Here is a 21,126-nt window from a genome sequence, read left to right as displayed (position 1 = left end):
CCGGACACTATGCAAAAACCTATGTTATCTCTCGCTCTAATCACCATATATAGACCCCCAGGACCCTATGTCAATTTTCTAAAAGAGTTTTCTGATTTTATCTCTGACTTACTAGTTAAAACTGATAAAATACTCCTTGTAGGAGACTTTAACATCCACATAGATGATGCTAACGACACATTAGGGCTCGCGTTTATGTATTTACTACATTAACTAGAGATAAAGCAAAATGTTATTGGTCCAACCCATCGCTTAAAGCATACACTAGATCTAATTCTGTCTTATGGAATTGAGGTCATTGATGTAGACATTATACCATAAAGTGATGATATTACAGACACTACCTCTTACTATATAAGCTGTGTTTACCTGAAATTAGCAGATCCGCTCCAATATATCGCCCTAGTAGAACTATTGTTCCATCCACCCAAGATGAGTTTATAAATAACTTACCTGATCTTTCTCTATTTCGAAATGCACCCGCAAACGCAAATTACCTGGATGTACTACCAGCAGTATGGATGCCATCTTTACTAACACTCTAAATACTGTGGCACCCATCAAACTAAAAAAGGCTAGAGAATATAAAACTACACCATGGTATAATAGTCATACCCGCGCTCTCAAAACAGCAACCCGTGCCCTGGAACGTAAATGGAAAAAAACAAATTTAGAAGTTTTTAGAATTGCGTACAAAGACAGTATGTCCAGCTATAAGAGGGCTCTAAAAATCTGCCAGGGCTGAGCACCTCCACAGACTGATAGAAAATAATCATAACAATCCTAGATTCATATTTAACACCATTGCTAAATTAACAAATAATCGGTCATCTTAGGAACAAAATGTTCCACTGCAAATTAGTGGTGATGACTTCATGAATTTTTTCAGTAATAAAATAGAAGGCTTTAGACAGAAAATAGGAGATATTAAACTTTCTGCATCGCCTTATACTTCAGATCCAGTAAACATTCCACTGAATCTAAAAAACCTACAGTGCTTTAAAATCATAGAACAGGAAGAGCTAGATAAAATTATAAATAGTTCTAAACCAGCTACGTGTATGTTGGACCCAATTCCAACAAAGTTACTGAAAGAATTGCTACCTGTTATAGGAGGACCTCTTCTTAACGTTATCAACTCTTCTTTATCAGTAGGCCATGTTCCAAATCCTTACAAGCTAGCTGTTATTAAGCCTATTATTAAGAAACCACAACTGGACCCCAGCAACTTAGCTAATTATGGGCCTATTTCAAATCTTCCATTTATGTCTAAAATACTAGAAAAAGTTGTTTCTGCTCAATTATGCTCCTTTCTGCACACGAACTATGTTTTTGAAGTGTTTCAGTCAGGTTTCAGAGCTCATTACAGTACAGAAACTTCATTAGTGAAAATAACCAACGATTTACGATTTAGCTGCTGACCAAGGGTGCATCTCGCTATTAGTTTTACTTGATCTTAGTGTGGCATTTGACACCATTGACCACGGTATCCTCATAAATCGCTTAAAGTCTACAGGTATCCAGGGACAGGCTCTACAATGGTTTAAGTCATACTTAGCTAACCGTTACCAGTTTGTGAATATTAATGGACAGCCTTCACAAGTCAGCCCAGTAAAGTACGGGGTGCCTCAAGGATCAGTTTTAGGCCCTTTGCTGTTTACAATATACATGCTACCCCTGGGAGACATTATTAAAAGACATGGGATCAGCTTTCACTGCTGTGCAGATGATACTCAATTATACATTTCAACTAAACCTGACGAGATGTCTAAACTGTCCAAGCTAACTGAGTGTATTAAAGATTTTAAAGACTGGATGACCAACAATTTCTCTTAAACTCAGACAAAACAGAATTATTACTTATTGGACCTAAATCCTATACACAGCAGATCTCACAACTCGACCTACAATTAAAGGGGTAAAAAGTTAGCGTTAGCTTTACTATAAAAGATCTGGGTGTCATATTAGACAGCAACTTAACTTTTAAAAATCATATATCCTATGTCACAAAAATTGCTTTCTTTCAACTGAGAATTATTGCTAAGTTACGAAGTATGCTATCCATCTCAGAAAAGCTAGTCCATGCTTTTATGACTTCTAGGCTGGCCCACTGTAATACACTGTTTGCTGGCTGCCCAGAATCCTCTATTAACAAACTTCAATTAGTACAAAATGCAGCTGCCAGAGTTCTTACCAGGTCTAGAAAATTTGATCACATCACCCCAATTTTATCCTCCTTACACTGGCTGCCTGTTAAGTTTCGTATTGAATTTAAAATATTGGTTTTATTCATATAAAGGTTTAAATAATCTAGCTTCTGTTTATCTAACCAACCTTCTGTCTCGCTACAATCCAGTTCGCTCTTTAAGATCTCAAAACTCAGGGCTTCTGGTAGTACCTAGAATAGCAAAGTCGAGTAAAGGAGGTCAAGCCTTCTCATTTATAGCTCCTAAACTCTGGAATAGCCTTCCTGATAACGTCCGAGGCTTAGACACACTCTCCCAATTCAAAACTAGATTAAAGACCTATCTGTTTAGTAAAGCATACACTCAGTGCACCACTTAGCGGGCTTCCACAAAGGTTTCTGCACCTTGTTTATATACACTATGAACAGCAGCTACGCTAATTATTCTTTTTATTCTCCATTTCCACCTGGGGATACTCTTCCCGAGGCCCTCAGACTATGCAGAGTCACTGATTCGATCCAAGACCAACGACGAGATGATCCCAAGGTTTCCATATCCTGGACCAGGCCGTATCCTGAGCAGCTACTGTGGTGGTCATGGAGGAGTGGAGAACATGAGACTGATTCCTGTGACACTCCAGACAGACGAGTCTTCGCTGAGGCCAGCTTCCAGCCTCCGCTGCTGAGACTGCAGCTCTGCACAAGACGTTTGGCCAGCGGAGAAATTAAAATGGTCATGCCATAAGTTTTTTTCCCTCTCCGCTGTCGCCACTGGCTTACATGGTTCGGGATCTGTAGAGCTGCGCATTGTTGGATTTGCTCTTCAGTGTTTGGACTCTTAGTAGTGATTTTTAAACCACACTGTACTGAGCTAAACTGAACTGAACTTAAACACTAAAAAACTGAACTGCACTGTTCCAATTTACTATGACCTTTTATGTGAAGCTGCTTTGACACAATTTACATTGTAAAAGCGCTATACACATAAAGGTGAATTGAATTGAATTGAAAGCCATCTGACAAATTCACCATAATACATAGGTTATTAAATGTGATTTCAGTTTTTTACTTGTGAAATTAAAAAAGAAAACATCAGAAATGACAGAAAGTCATTTGGTTGAAGAGACGATTGGATTAACAATAAAATTTGTCAATAAAATTCAACATTACCACATTTAAGTATCATACACCTTTGCACCATTTCTATATCACAGCACATGTGTCGAACTGTCCAGTTTCTGTTTTTAAATCATTTGAGACTTTTAAATTGGACTAAGGGGATCTACAATGACATTCTACTTAACGTTCATTTTAAATCAACAATGTTTCATGTAAACAGGCCTAGAAAAACATTGAAAGTGATAAACAACTGTTGTATGACTCTAGCACTACATGTTCCTAAATCACTTTTGAGCACATTTAGCATGGCTAACTAATACAACGTCATTTGAATCACTAGAGTTTACTTAATATGGTGAACTGAATGAATGGATGCATGCTTATTTCACTTTAACCTGCTCTCAGATTTGTAATATATGCAGTGTATACTCACAGCAAGCGCAATGACAGACCAATTACCCATGTTTAAAGATTTCTATGTAAGTGCTTCTGCTATTCTGCTAAGTTAAGCATGATACTTGAATTAAAGGAGGGGTCCAGAGTGTATGTTTAAGGCTTGGTTTTGTTTATAAGGTTCAAAGCAATGTGTGTTCATGCTTCATTTGTAAAGAATCACGCTGTTTTTACATATTTTTTACCTTGATTTAATACAGCTACTCTGCTAACATGAAAATGACTGTCATATTTCCTAGTTCCTCCAAAAGGCCTGCCCTCAAGATGCTCTGATTGGCCAGCTAACATAATGTTATGTGATTTGCAAATCGGCTCCACATCACCAGGAGAAGCATCACGCCCCTACAAGCATGCTATTTTGCGCTGTTTAAATACTGTCAGTCAAAGTAGCTATTAGCCGTATGAGTTTATGCCTGAATCAGACAGAAAATGACACAGAACACACAGCTGAACCTCACGCCTGCTCAATAGCCTAGTGAGGTGTTTTAATCAGGTTTTTCAGTAACCAGTTTACTTGTATTTCTGCCAGTATTTCGTCTTCTCCAAAACATGTTTAAACCCATTTTGCATCTTTATTGTTAGAAAATTGCATGTAACTTATCATTGTGGACTTTATCTTTGTGGAATTTATGCTGGTTTATGCTATGTTAGATTTTAAGAGAATAAGTTGCTGCTTCAATTTAAAGGGCAAGTTTTTTGCGTCTCCAGAATGTGTCTGTAAAGTTTCAGCTCAAAACACCCATCAGATTTTTTTTATTATACCTTTTATAAGATTCTATCTTATATCGTTTTGCATCAGGAAGCGGTTTTGTTGTACTGCGCCTTTAAGGCTAGGCCTCCCCGCCCACCGTTTCTAAGTGCCTTTCTGCGTGCCTTAATCTCCTCCCTCAGCTGCGTCAGACAACAGATAGACTTTAATGAAGATCTCACGTAGCGTTTGTTAGAAATACTACAGTAAGAACTTTACCAATAAGTATTTGTTGTAGATACAGATGTACACACATACACAGGGCAGACACACCCCCACACACACAGTCAGTGCGTGCGTTTAGCTTTGCACTCTTTTTGCACGCAAATGTGACAAGATACAGGTTAATATCCACTGCTGTATGAATAGCAGTTATGTTAATGTACAAAATAAACCTGATTTAACGTCCACAAACTGGGATTGAGGAGTCTTCTTTCATAATTTTTCTGACAAGTCGCTAAAGTAAAGCTGAAGTAAATCGCTGTAATTCATTCTATACATTAACTGTTTTAAAGGGCACCTAGGTTAGCCCTTTTTTCAGATTTAATATAAGTCTTTTGTGTCTCCAGACAGTGTGTGTAAAGTTTTAGCTCAAAACACCCATCAGATTTTTTTATTATACATTTTATTAAATTCCTATTTTTTCACTGGGTGGTGGTTTTGGTGTACTGCTTCTTTAAGACTAGTCCTCCCCGCCCACCGTTTCTACGTGCCTTTCTGCGTGCCTTAATCTCCTCCCTCGGTAGCATCAGACAACAGAAAGACTTAAAGGAAGCAGATCTCACGTAGCGTTTGTGAGAAATACTACAGTAAGAACTTTACCAATTAGTATTTATTGTGCAGTTGCATGGCAGGGTCACACAAAATTCACGCGCACACACACACACCGCAGCAGACACACAGACAGACAGACAGACAGGGCGCCCGTTTAGCTTTGCACTCTTTTTGCACGCAAATGTGACAGGATACAGGTTAATCTCCACTGCTGTATGGATATCTGTTATGTTAATGTACAAAATAAACCTGATTTAATGTCCACAAACCGGGACTGAAGCGTCTTCCTTTATAATTGTTCTGACATGCGGCTGTGCTGATGAAGTAAAGCTAAGCTAAATCGCTATAATTCATTACACACGTGCACTGTTTTAAAACATTTTAAACATGTGAAACTCACTCTTGATCACATCTGATGATGATTGATGATCCTAGCAAACGGAACAGACCTTTTATTCCTGGTTGCTTTGCGCACGTCCTGTCTTGTTGATTTGATTATACACGTGACAACTGGGACATGTTAATACGCAGCTGTCAATCAATTCGGTGGGTGGGGGAAACGCACTCCTATGTCAAGTTGCGGTCGATCTGAAAATGGCTCCAATTGGTCCACCGTTTTTATGTTGTTAAATTGAAAAAAAAGGACTGGGTGTGTTTATATTACCCCAATTTGACGATCTATACACTATACCTACACACGTCTGTCCAAACAGCTTGAAAAGTTGATTTTTCACCATATGTGCCCTTAAAAAAACTGTTACTAGATCCCAGAACAGGTGACTCCCATCAGAATGTTAATGATTGCACTACATTAATTTACCCCAAATCTCCACTTTATTACTGTATCATAAGTGTCTTTATAAATTCTCTTTAAAGGTGTCAATACTTACACAATACAAATAATTTGATAACAGCATCATTATTTTTTTTTTACTTTAACTACAGAGGTACAAATGTAATTTTATGGCAATAAGTGTCAATACTTTAAGAATTCTATTACAGTTTTATGGATATTTTTCATTTCAAAAGTTTTTTGTTTCCTCCAAAAGGAAATTTCAAATTTCCTAAAAAAAAAGATCAACAGATGATAGATAAAAAATGTCAAATATCCAAAGAAAATCGGCACACTGCCACTTTAGCTCTCAAAAAGTCTTTAATGTCACAAACGTTTCGACCAACATGGTCTTCATCAGGTAAAGCATTACAAATGGGAGTACTCAAGAAATAGTGAAACAGCTCTTACTTTCTTTGGATATTTTTCTATAAATATTTGTTTTTGATCGAGCACCTGTCTTTGAGATTTTCTGATGTGCGCACACTTCTGTTTTTTGCTAGATAAAAATGTCAGCCATTCAATAATATGTCCAGTTAAAATGTGTTTCTTTTTCATTGCATTTGACATATCTGAAAGGCTGTCTTACCATTGCAACCCATTGGTGTGATCACATTTTTCAAGACAATTGGTGACAAACCAGAAGGGGAGCTAAAGCAAGAGACTGGTGGAGACAAAGGATGCTGTCAGCAGGACTGGGGGAGTCGGGGGAGGGTAGAGTCACGATGAAGAAGTGGCTGATGACTCCTGGCAGGTGAACGTTGGAGAAACAGCTGCTGGCGGTGGACCCAGGTGAGAAGATGGAGAGCCACAGAGCCAAGGTGGCACTGAGGTTCCAGAGGGCCAAGGTGGAGATGACAGCTCAGCAGGTTTAGGTGGAAACTAGGATTTAGAAGACCTCAGTGACACCAGAGCAACAGAGGACTGAAGTGGAGCTGGTGTGAAGGAAAAGCTCACCAATGCTGCTAAGATGAAGCAACAAGGCACAGCTGAGGAGTGTAATCCATAGGCATATGAGGGGCAACAAGGGACTAAAGTGGAGCCGGAGGGACAAAAGAGCCTGGTGGACCTGGTGGGATGATGAGCACTGGTGGAGATGAGGGAGGAAGATATAACTTCAGGGTCAGAGGACCAAGGTGGAGTCCGGAGCTTGGAGGATGCAGGTGATGATGACGAGCCCAACTGACCATAAGATGCTGACAATTGGAAGTCCCCACAGTGTACACTCCTCACTTCTCAGACTGGCTGTTTGTATTGGGCCCCAGCACAAGTGGTTCAGGAACTGGCACAGCTGGTAGAGAAAAAAGGGAGTCTTGGGAAACGTCTTGGGACCAGGATCACTGTCTAGAACCTGCAAGGGTGCTGGAGCATCATTCCTTTCTGGAACCAGCAAGAGCACTGGATGGTCACTGCTGTCTGGAAACAAGGGGGGTTCTGGAGAATCATTGCTGCCTGGAAACAGTGGAGGTGCTGGAGAGGCATTGTCTGTAAATAGCAGGATCACTGGAGTGTCACCACTGTCTGTAAACAGCGGTTCTGGTAGGTGCCACAAGCAGAAGGATACTGATTCAAAAAAATGGAAGACCAATGTGAAGCCAATTCGTCAGAAGACTGAGGGGGATGCAGAGGAAAGAGGAGGAGCCCTATGAGTCAATGAGTGGAGCATCATAGATAAAGACTGTAAATCCATTTGGCAACTGAGTGGAGTAGATTGGCAACTGACCAAGGCATATCTGGAAAGAAAGGAAAGCCCAGTTGATCTGGCCCATGTTGAAACCAAAGAGGTGAGAAGCCAAGGCAGAGTCAACTGCTTGACAGGCTGAGCTATGGTTTAAAGGTTATAAGGAACACAAACAGGTTGACACTGCAGATGAGAAATGGGATCAGGGATTTGATAAATGGCCTTCCTAGGCAACACTAGACAGATATTGAGTTTAAAAATAGCCTTCTTGGCAGACCTTGGATGGGCAAAAAATTCAGGAAAGCTCCTCTTGGCATTACCTGGAGCATCAGGTTCCCACACTTGGCAGCATCAGAACAACCATACATGTCAGTTGAATTAAATTGACTTGTTTGAGACTTGAACGTCACTTGAGTCCTACTTGCACATATATAACTTCCATCCCCGTTAGGCAGGGTACAATCCCTTTTAACAGAGCTCCAGACTAACTTTCTTTTTCTGGAAGCACTGTAGCCCCTGACTGAATATTCTTAGGTGCACAAGCAGAACATTTAGGGGCACACATTAAATCCGCATGCAATGCAGTTGTTCACATATTTTGCCCATTTTAACTATATTACTGACAAATACTTTTATAATAAATATCACTTAGCGGTATGATACATGAATGTGCTCCACACAGGTTTCTGCATCTTGTTTATATACACTCTGAACCGCAGCTACGCTAATTATTCTCTTTAGTTTCTATTTCCACCAGGGGATACTCATCCAGAGGCCCCCAGACTACGCAACACCGGTGATTTGATCCAAGACCAGCAACGAGATGATCCCAAGGTTTCCTTATCCTGGACCAGGCCGTAGCCTGAGCAGCTGCGGTGGTGGTCATGGAGGAGTGGAGAGCATGAGACTGATTCCTGTCACGCTCCAGGGACAGAAAGTCGCTGAGGTCCAGCTTCCTGCCTCCGGTGCCTTGACTGCAGCTCTACACAAGACGTTTGGCCAGTGGAGAAATGGTCATGCCCAACTGAGCCTGGTTTCTCCTGAGATTTTTTAATTCTTCTCTTTCGCCAATTGGTGAAGTTTTTTCCTCGCCGCTGTCGCCACTAGCGATCGGGATCTGTAGAGCTGCGCATCGATGGATTTGCTCTTCAGTGTTTGGACTCTCAGTAGTGAATATTAAACCACACTGAACTGAGCTAAACTGAACTAAACTTAAACACTGAAAACTGAACTACACTGTTTCAATTTACTATGATCTTCTATGTGAAGCTGCTTTGACACAATATACATTGTAAAAGTGCTATACAAATAAAAGTGAATTGAATAAATATACTTAACTCTAACTCTGTAGTCTTAACTGTTATAAATTACAATGTGCTGGGATAGAGAGTAACAGTTGGCACCTGAATTGATAGCCCTGTACATTTATTCATAATATTTTAATAAATTAAAACATATTTGAATAATAATTTAATAAACAAATATAGCAACTTCAAAATCATAACAAAAAAGTAGCCAAATTTGATGCTATTATTATGGAAAAAAACTATATATATATATATATATATATATATATATATATATATATATATATATATATATATATATATATATATATATATATATATATATATATATTTAACAAACGTTATTACACAACAAAATTAAAATTATAACATTACATTACTCATTTAATACATTTTTATAAAAATTTGATATGAACATCTATATTTCTGCCAATGGTTCCTGTAAGTGTAACTACAGTAAAACCATAGTGATATCTGGTGATTTGGAGAACAATAAGGCTTTAAATCTGATTTTACTGCAGAATTGAACAATTGAAAATAGAGTGAAAGTTTATTTGGATGGGTTTTTAAGGACTGTGATTGTGTGAGCATTTTAAGAGTTTAAAGCATTTTAGTAGTGCATAAAGAAGTTTAATAAAGAATCATTTCATTGAATTATTTATATAATGAAGTCTATGCATTGTTGTTTTACATTAAATTTCTGTACCTGAATACTGTTACTCTCTCCAGAACCATTCTTTTTTAGTACTTTGATATCATATGCCAATATGTCTGCACAAAGTTGATTTTCTTCAAATATACCTTATCAGTGCAAAAAAGGTAGTAGTGTCAGTGTAACCTCTAACAAAATTTGCCTGCAATTCAACAAAATAATTCAAAATCAGTTCTCAGCATGTGATTCCCGCCTGTGAAGCCTACAAGAATAAGATTCAGTATTTACCTGTGGAATTACAAAGGTAGACAAGTGGCATGCAGTAGGTACAACACACAGTTCACATTAAATGGTACAAGACCAACCAAAAAAATGGTGTGACTAGACTTTAGACCATGTGGTACTTCATTTTAAATAAAAATCCCTACAGCAGAGTAAGGCTCCATGACATCAAAAATTGAGCCATCAGTGTTCCATGCAGTGATTTGACCTGAGCTATAAATAGCATGAGCTTAAGTATCACTCAGTAAAGCCCAAAATGAATGGTCTTGCTGCTGCATAGCAAAGCATGCTAAATTCATGAGCTCTAATGCATTTCTTTTGATCACATGCATGACTCACGTTTAATGCATTTATATGAGAGCAGGAAAGAGAACATGGTATGGAAGTTCACAGATCTGTGTACTTTCAGGCTTAATGATTTTGCTGATTTCATATAAAGCATAAGGTAAGACAACATACTGTAGAAGATGTTAGTAAACTGAATCTATTGAAACTGCTTCACAAATTGTGTTCTTTTACTAAGGGGAGTATTTGTTTAACTGTCAATTTCAAATATCAACAATGCTTTTTTTTAAAATGCTTACTGTGTTGCAAACTCAGATGACAGGGCTATTTAATAATATATATTACCATTTATTTTCTTATGCTATTCTGGGAGATATGTTAACATTGCATTGTTGGTTGTTTACCATTGTTTCTCAATGATAACCCTTATTGTGACTTTCATTTCTCTAGTTTATGGAATCAACTGGAAAAACAAGGCACAAATCACAAAACTGCTAATATATAGCCACATCACAGTAAATCTTGTGTGATAATGCTCATGGTAATTGTGTGTGAAATTTGTATTACTTACGATTTTTATTGGCAAGGTGCTGTAAAAAGCTGGTATATTTTTCTGGGTCCGAGATCCTCAATACCACTGCATAGGTAGTGAGTGCAACTACAAAAAACAACAACAACAACAAAAAAATTATAAAACCATTAATTTATGACATTTAAATAGAAATGTAAGTTGGTTCATTCCGCTGTGGCGACCCCGGATTAATAAAGGGACTAAGCCAAAAAGAAAATGAATAAATGAATATATAGAAATGTTAGAAATATAAATTAACCCTTTCATGCGTATGATCACACTGGTCATCAACTGCTCAAATTCAAATCTGACATGTTGGGGCACAGAAAGATGTGCTCAGTGCTTGTCACATATCACAATTTATCTGTGCTTTCAAACAAATAACATTTGTTTTAGGTTTTAGACATTCAAATACACACATGTAACCACAAGGATAACATAACATTTAAGGTTTGTAAAATACATGCAGATGTCTATGAAGACAGCAATATTAATAAAATTTTTTCTATATAACTAGACAATGTGCTTTATTCACGCAAGATACACACTGTTTATGCTACTAGAATATTTTCTCTATTCCTCTGCCCTACCTTCATGTTCACATGTATACCTTGCTTGTTTTTGATATGCACGATGCCTTCTGCTAAGGCCATTTATTAAAGCGCTGCTATTCTGATGCTTTTGATTTGCGCCGCACCCACGGGCATAAATCCCGGGAGGATCTCTCCCATCTGAGGGTTGTCCCCCCACCAAAGCTAAAATATATGTATACCTAAAATAATTGTCTAAGTAGAAAAAAACGCATTTATCATTTAAAATGCATTTAGAAACAGTTCCCCCTCCCCTTGCTCACAGTGGTTTGGCCCACTGCTTTCCCAGCTCACGATCTCACCTATTCAAACACACACACACACACACACACACAGTCAGGTGTGCGACAGCGGCTCAATTAATGTTGAACCTTAGTAAGTATGGTATTTTATTCACCTTAAATAAAGCGATTCTCTTCAATGTAGATAATGCAGACTCATTCATAAATTAGTTGCGGCAAAAACGCTGATTACCGATGTAATAGGCCTTTTTCACACTTCCTGGTTCCGGTAAGCGAAACGTCGGACTACAACATCCGGTTCCAATGGAACAGAGTGAGATAGAATGGCAGAATCGTCTCGTCGCTGTTATTGCAGCCTTCCCGGCTGCTCCAGCTTAAAAAAAACAACATCCTTACCTCAGTTTCTACGAAAAGACACAGGACAGAGGAAACCATGGGTGAAATTAATTAGACGGAATGAATGTCCTTCATTTCAAGTGATATGCCAGAGTACGCTCATGTGCAGTATGCACTTCAAAGCGGAGATCATTATGTTTTATCAAATATTGGTGGTCTTAGTTTTATTTAGATGTGAAATTATAATATAGACAAAATTGCAGTTAAGTTATCTGCCTTCTGCAAACAAGTGCTCTTATCAAGATCATTAATATATAAGCATAATTTTCCCCTACATTGGAATAATAGACAACTAATACAAATGGTATTTTTTTTACAACAAAATTAATTTGGTTAGTCAGTTTTATAATACAGATGGTATACTACAGATGGTTAAATTTTTTCAGAGACCCATATGTTATTTAGTGGTATTAATCAAGACTATCGTCTTTTGATTTTACTAAATCTTATGTTGGCAAAACTTGTTTTACAGTAAATACCAAGAGTAATAATAGAGCTTTTCAAGCTCTTTTCCAAAAAGAAATCACTACTGTTCCTTATATATAATTTTATTGTATGTCTTTATTAAAGGGTGACTTGATTTGCAGAAAAAGTGTGGCTGTTACCACAGAAATCCTATAAACTTCTCCACAGATTTTATCCAGCAAAACATTATTTACAAAAATTTAAAAGTGGAATTGATGTAAATTGTATTTTTGTAATGAATACGAGACGGTTTTACACTTATTTTGGCATTGTACATACTCAGTCAAAAGGAAGAGCTGCAAACAATTATTAACAATTTTCAGTGTTCAAAACCTCTTTTATCATTGTGGGAAAATGTACTTTTTGGCTTTACTGTCTAATTTACTAATAAGCAACCAAATTTTAAGGTATTGATCACTGAACTATGCTTGTATATTACCAGCATCAGAGACTCTTTGAACAAGGAAGCCTACCCACTTTAAAAAACTGTGAACTCTATAATGTATTTATTTAATTATTACATATGTACATTTTGTATATTTGTATTTTATTTATGATTACCCCCTGGCATGTATATTTTTTGTGTTGTAAAATGTTATTTGCTGTTCTTTAAATAAATAATAAAAACAAAATGAACTGGAACATGAACTAACTTTAACCTGAAGATTCAGAAACACCCTATACGCTACAGACGGACTGTTTTGAAGATATTTGCTTTAAAATTTACAAATTTAGTAATTAGTGTTAAACTGAAGTACTTTAATAGAATCGTATTCAAACACTGAACACAACAACAATCATCTTTATTTTTTCCGGCGAGTTGGAGCTAAATTGTGTTTTCAGACTTGAGTAAACCTTACAAGCATTAAGCAACAATATAGGGCTCCTCGTTCTTTCGCATTGACCGATAGCAACTCGCCTGTATCTGACCCTGAATACAAAGGAAGGAGGGGGTTTGCACAGCGTACGGACAACTACTAACATAAAACTAATCCTGCTGGATGTTAAATAGTTATTTTTGCTAACGAATGGCTTGAGTTAGCAGATCTTACGCTGTTGGCTGCGCACCTTACTGTCACCTAACGTTGCAAACGCTTCGTGTAAGACACATTTTCTGCACAAATTCCTTTTAAATGCTGATTTATTTAGGCTACATCAGTTCATTAACCAAGCGAACAACCTGTTCTTGTCCAAATTAAGGCAAAGTTGACAGTAAAAATGTCATCCGATGTCCTGAGGCTGTCATGTTTCTGCGACTGTCAGCGAAACCGGATTTAGCTCGGCATTGCTTCGGAGGGCGCTTCCGGTATTCAATTCCGCTGTGAAAAAGGTCTATTGTCCATGAATCTGCTGTTTTAGCGGTTAAAATTACTCATGTAGATGCTTGTTCACATTAGCTTGTTGCAAAGTGCACTGCAACTAACACGCCAAAGCCGTTCCCTATGCCGTTTCAATTGTGACTTGGCATAATGTTAACTTAACATTAACGCCACAATTAGCATATTGTTTAGCTATTTATTTGCTAAATGAGCACTGTGCTACGTCCAAACTAACCCCACTGTATTTTTTGTATAATCAATTTCTATTCTGGTCTTGAGTGATTCAATTAATTTGAAATTAAAAATGTCCTTGTTTTTATTGTTTTTGTCAATTATTTTTATGATAGTTTTATATTCTTTATTTAAAGCACTTTGAATTACCATTGTGTATAAAATGGGCTACAGTATATATAAACTTGCCTTGCAGTGTCATGGACTAGATAAAAATTGAGGTAAAGTTTGTTTTATATTCGCACATTCGTTCAGTTACAGCTCCATACATTGTTTACTATGGTACTTTGAATATTCGGACTGAAATCACATGTAAGTATGACTTCAAAACAACATTAATAATAATACTTTTTATTTGTAAAGCACTGTTCCTACATACATGCAACTCAAAGCGCTTCACAAACAACAAACAAGCATTGTAAAATAAACCAAATTAAAAAAATTATAAACAAATAAAGCAAAATAAACAACAAATATATATTCAGATAAAAGTATATATGTACACGCATATATGCATACATCTACACAATCACACACACAATAATCCTTACATACATGCTAGGGCTGCTCGATCATAATCACGATTATTTTGGTCATAATTGTAATCAACTGAAAATCATTTTGAATAATTGTGAAGTCAAATTATTCGCCCTCCTGTGAATTTTTTCTCTTTCTTTCTCTCTCTATGTTTAACAGAGGAATTTTTCACAGTATTTCCTATAATATTTTTTCTTTCGGAGAAAGGCTTATTTTATTTCGGCTAGAATAAAAGCAGTTTTTAATATTTTGAGACCTATTTTTAGGTCAATATTATTAGCCACTTTAAGCAATATATATATATATATATATATATATATATATATATATATATATATATATATATATATATACATTTGATTGTTTGCAGAAGAAACTACTGTTATAAGCCTTTGAATTAAGCCTTTGAACGTCACTTTAAGCTGAATACTAGTATCTTGAAAAATATCTAGTAAAATATAATGTACTGTCATCATAGCAAAGATAAAAGAAATCATAGTTATTAGAAATGAGTTATTAAATCTGTTATGTTTAAAAATGGGTTGAAAATAAATCTTTGCATTAAACAGAAATTGGGGGGAAAGGGTCACTAATAATTCAGGAGGGCTAATAATTATGACTTTAACTGTATATATGCATATTATTTTCCTCCCTGTAAATAAGGAAAGGGAAATAAATACAATAGAATAAAAATATGAAACAAACTGTGCTTTAAGCCTCTTCACTGTAACAAAAAATACTTCAGCTACAAAAGTCCTTCAGTCAAGAGCAGTGAAGGATTTTCTCCATTTTTTGTTTGATTCATAATAAAAACAAGCGACAGGAGGAATATTGCACTGTCACTTTAAAGAGCCCCTATTATACATGAAATAGGGTCATATTTTGATTGTAAGACTTTCCATCAACAGTCTAATATGCATGCAAGGTCAAAAAAACACTTTCATGGTCTTATAATCTGCATTTATTTTTACCTAGTTATCCCAGCGACTCCCATATGAATCGTTCAGCGATTCATTTGTTCCCAAACCCCTTCTCAGCGCGAAGCTAATCTGCGCTGATTGGACCGATGACAGCCTGTTGCGATTGGTCAAAACTGACAGCCTTCAGCGCGAGACAGAGTGAAATGCCCAGCAGCTAATCAACAATATAAAAGTAGTCACAGTGCATACACGCTTTATAGTGTAAGGTGTGGATTTTGGCTGCCAGTGGGTGAATGTAAATACAGACGATGGACTTAAAAATACCGACAACTAACTATTTTATTGAGCAAAAACTCCAAGAACTGGCAAGGAGATCTCCTAGCCCGTTACAGTCTACCTGCTCTTTTCACACAGACACACACACACACACACACAACACCAGGGCCGGTGTAATATCCATCTGAACAGCGTGACTTCATTCGTGTGTGTGTGGCTTTTTTTTCTGTGTTAGTGGGCGGGGCCACAGGTTTCAAATGTCCCAGGTTTGCGCACGCAACTACTTGTGTTTCTAAGTCGCGTCATTACAAAACACCTAATGACTCCTTATTAAGACGACTCGTTTAAAGCACTATGAGTCGACTCCTTTATAGATGAATAAATAGTTTTAAACACTGTACACTTACAGATTTAAGCCTTAGCTGAATATTTCATTTCACTTAGAGCTGTTACACACTACATGGAAGGGCATTTTCAAAAACCCATAATATGGGCTCTTTAAGAATAGTGCGGCTCTGATATGGTTTCACTTTCATATCTCTTTTGATTCTCAACTTGTTTGTTTATTACACAAATGAGGGTTAATATGAAAATTACTTAAAATGTGCATGTATTTGACTATTAAAGCGCTCGCATTAAGATGGCGTTAGATGTGTGTGCTCGCTCGTCTCCGAGGCTAAGCGTGCACAGACACACAGAAGCATGCGGTCTCGTTCGCGCTTTTAAACATGAATGATTCGAATGTTCATCAATGAATGATGCACATCCCGTGCTGCAAACGTTACATTACAGTACTTGCTTTTAGTAATGTTCACGTAGAACTGAGCTTTGCAGAACAACAAATGTGTACAACAATATTTATATATATATATATATATATATATATATATATATATATATATATATATATATATATATATATATATATATATATATATATATATAAATGCATACACTTCACAAACTGTTATACTCATACGCAATTTTAAAAAGGTGCGTCTTTACTCGGTTTTTAAAAATATGAATGCTGGGGGATTTTTTTCACTTAATTTGGGAGACAATTCCAAATTTTTGCAGCATAGTGACTAAAAGAAGGGGCTGCTGCATTTTTTTATCAGTTGCAACTAGGGATGTCCCAATCCGATATAGATATCAGAAATAGGTCCGATATCAGTCCAAAAAACTATATCGGACTGCGTTAAAAATCTCCGATATAAGCAGTCTTATAATTTGACTGTATTATTTGTGTCCCCTTCAAAAAATTGCTTATAAAAAATTTTATATTTATTGTCCCCCCCTACTGTTAAATCAAATTTACGGCTATGCGCGCACCACGTCTAATCCTCTTTGCTGTTGAAAAGCATGAGGAAGCATCTGCAGGTATGTAAGCTAGCCTTTCTTTGTTTTATAAAAGCAAATGGTTTTTGTCGTTATCGTGAGTTTGTCGATAAAAACAGACCCTTTTATTTCTAATGATATATTATGACTCACAAAGTTATCAATTTGTGAATTTCAGGGCAACAAAAGACTCCTCTGGCCAAAGCGATTTTATCACATTAACAATGTAGATAGCTTAACTACATTTCTCAGTGTGGCAGTAGTGTCGCTACTTTATTAATCAAATAACTTTTCACAGTAGCGAAGCTATTTTATTAGTGAAGTAGCGTCCACGCAAGCTACATTTACCGATTGCGGATCAAAAGTGTTTTAAATGTGTAACACTTGGTTTTATTTGAATTTTAGTTTTTGCTGTTATGTACTATAATTTATTCATGTTTGGTACAGCATATTATTTACAGAAAATAATTGAAATGAACAGTTTTGGCTCATATGTTTCTTTGTCAGTTTTATTGATCACTAAGATGTGATTGATTTGGATTAAGTGGCTTCGGTTTAAAAAAGAAAATACCAAAAATAGCTTAGATCTATTTTTTTTTATTATTGCAAATACCACAAAAATCACCCTACACAACAACTAACATTTTGATTTTGTAACAACAGTAAACACTTTTTGTGATAAGGTCTGGTTTTGTGGTGGCTGTACTTTAAAATTAAATTAATATAATTTTAATTCAAGTGATAAAAGATTTTAAGTTTCTAACAGTAAACAGAGCTACTGTAAGGTCACACCTACATGGGATAAATGCTTAAAAATGATTTGGTTGAAAATATCCATTAGAAACTTAAAAGTAATCAAAAAGTAATCAAATGTAATTAGTTATGTTACTTTTATAAAGTAATCGAAAAGTAGTGTAACTTATTACATTTTAAATAGAGTAATTTGTAATCAGTAATCTATTACATTTCCAAAGTAACCTCCCCAACACTGATTATAAGTAATGGCAACAATAAAAAAACTCACGCAGGAGGATCAGCTGGAGTCTTATTGCGTGAAAGGGTTAAATATGATGGTATGTATATACACTCAATTAAGTCCATATCTAGCCCACATGAGGATAAATACAAACAATGGTACACAACACATGTACACAAATTATAAGGAAACGTAACCCTGGTAAATGTTGTTAGTAGGCTACTGTAATGATGGGGTGTGATAACAAGGGTCGGATACAAATGCAGCTTTTATTAAGAGTACTCAGGCGGGAAACATTCAATATGGGGGCAGATAGTTGCATGAAGATAATCCAAAAGAGTAGTCAGCGTAAGAGGCGGAAAAAAAATTGAGGTAGGAGCCAAAACAAACATAAACAATATAAATAAACCAGGATCAAAAACATGGTTAGGAACAACAGGGAAAACACTTCATTAAGATCACTACAGGATAACAATACTCAATCAGAAAGTGTATATTCCATGTAATTAGTCCTGATCTGGTGTGTGTGTGAGAGCGTGTAATTGAGAGGTGACCTGAAACTGGTGTGTGACTGCGGGGCGTGATGGGTTATGTAGTTTGGGTGAATGATAAGTAGTGTTTTTCGGCATTCTATGAGGGCTACACTTTAAAGAGGGTGCTTAAGGTATACTTTCTAATGTGTGAGATTGTGAGGTGCTGTCTCTGGTGGTGGTGCTGAATTGTTTGATATGGATGATACAAATGTGAGAAACTGCTAATTAATCCTGATCCAATCCACTTATAGGAAATTTGAAGACTTTTTTTTTAATTCTTCCCTCATCGGGGAAATGCTATTAATTTGATTATTATGTATTGAATTCACTTTGAAATGAGGGCTGTGTTTCACATTTACTTTAGATAAGCTTAGCTTCTGTTAAGCAATCTAAACCATTCTCCTATTTTACCCCTGAGTATCATCCATCAAAAGTGAAATCTGACTCCCTCCTGGTTGTTTTAGAACATTTTCCATAGAGTTTCAAGGAATTTTAATATTGTGTGAATTAAATTGGACTTACATGCTTGTATTAAAATTCTTTGCATTCAGTTTGTAATAAAACTGTTCTAGCTTTTCTAAGTCTGTTTGAAGGAGGAAAAGAAATGTTTATGTAAAACAATCACAACACTGTAAATTATTTGTTTAAGGCCCCAGTGGGTGTTTTTCAGCCAGTGAACCAGGGAGCCTAATCACAGTAAATGAAGCCATGAAAAAGGAGCAATACATTAAAATTCTCACCAACAACATTAGTCAGCAATCTGCAGAGAAACTTACTTTTGGGCACCAGTGAACATGTGAGCATGACAATGACCCACAACACACAGCTAACGTAGTGAAGTAATGGTTAGCAGACAAAAAACATTAATGATCTACAGTGGGCAAGCCAGAATCCTGACCTAAATCTAATTGAAATTATGTGGAGGGAGCTAAAGATCAGAGTGATCACTAGGAGACCCTCCAGCCTGAAAGAGTTTCATCTCTGATGAAAGATGAATGGACAAAAATTGCAGTGGAGAAATGCTGGTCAGCAAATATAGGAAGCATCTGATTTTCAATAAAAGCTTTTCTATTGATTATTGAGAAGAAGAATTCCGGACATGCCACTTTTTGTTCAGATGAAAGTAAGTTTAAATATATATATATTAAAAAACATTTATCTATGCCCACCTATTTTATATATATATATATATATATATATATATATATATATATATATATATATATATATATATATATATAATAGGTGGGCATAGATAAATGTTTTTTAATCTAGATTAATTTTTAAATTAATTTAGATTAAAGTGGCTCAATTGAATTCTGCCGAAGGCATTCAGGATATGTGTGCTACCCAAATAATAAATCTTTGAGAATGGGTTTCTCGAGCCAGGTGGCACATTAAACCAGGGGCTCATCTCCTACTTCCAAAATGCATCACAAACTGCTTGAGAAACTGTTCTACTATGATAATTGATGATGAAAATAAATTATGTTCAATAAGATGTACTTGTGTTTACTAACTGTTTATTCAGTTAAACATGAATTTTGAACTGTAGGCCTACATAAGCTCCAAACAGCGATTTCATACTTGCTTTTGATGTATGTGCATACAGAAAATGCTGCTTCTCAATGCCAAGTTCACAGAGCCCTGACGGTGTGTCAAACATTATGTTTACATGGGCAAAAATACTTTAATACGATTTTAATATGATTAAAACAATACTCTGATTAAGAGTCTACCTTGTAAACAGCGATTTTTGATTACCTTAATGCAACTAAAGTCATAACTGAACTAAACAGAAATGGAATTAAGACATGTGGAGTATGCATATATTAGTGGCATTACTGAAGTAAACACTGCAATGAAACTATTACCATCATGTAAGACTTTTCGCCATATTTTCCGACAAGATCCAAGACACAGGCGGCTGTTAGTAAAGGACCACACACAAAACACACACACACACAGCAAAGTTTTTTTTTCTTTACGTGTGGCGAGCGTTATTACATTCTATAACACTCTCGCCAGTCCTTGCTCCTTATTTGCGTCAAATACCCCAGTTTGTCACGATGGCATGAATGAAATGTTCATGAGTTAAAGTGAAACTGCAGAACTGCAGTTAAAGTCAGGCATCCTGCTGATTGGATTCAAAAGGGCACTTTTTTTGTCAGACGGCTCACCGGTCGGGTATACATCCGCGCTAAAATATCAAGCGTCTCGTTTTAACGCAGCACGTTAATGGCGATAACGGCCCAGCACTTATATATATATACACAGTTGAAGTCAGAATTATTAGCCCCCCTTTGAATTATTGTTTCTTTTTTAAAAGAAGCAAGGAAATTTTCACAGTATGTCTGATAATATTTTTTCTTCTTTAGAAAAGTCTTATTTGTTTAATTTCGGCAAGAATAAAT

General features: G+C 36.3%; 1 protein-coding gene across 1 annotated transcript in view; it reads right to left on the bottom strand.

The window, feature by feature from the left end:
• The window catches only part of frmpd3 (FERM and PDZ domain containing 3), a 225,112-nt gene that overhangs the window by 99,987 nt on the left and 103,999 nt on the right, over nucleotides 1–21,126 (bottom strand). Inside the window, exon 2 of the mRNA XM_056472194.1 lies at nucleotides 10,890–10,976. The gene's annotated coding sequence lies outside the window, so the exon portion shown is untranslated. The remainder of the gene's footprint in view (nucleotides 1–10,889; nucleotides 10,977–21,126) is intronic.

This window comes from Danio aesculapii, chromosome 14 (genome assembly GCF_903798145.1).
Source record: "Danio aesculapii chromosome 14, fDanAes4.1, whole genome shotgun sequence".
Classification (NCBI taxonomy): Eukaryota; Metazoa; Chordata; class Actinopteri; order Cypriniformes; family Danionidae; genus Danio; species Danio aesculapii.
This window is presented reverse-complemented; position numbering and strand designations above follow the sequence as displayed.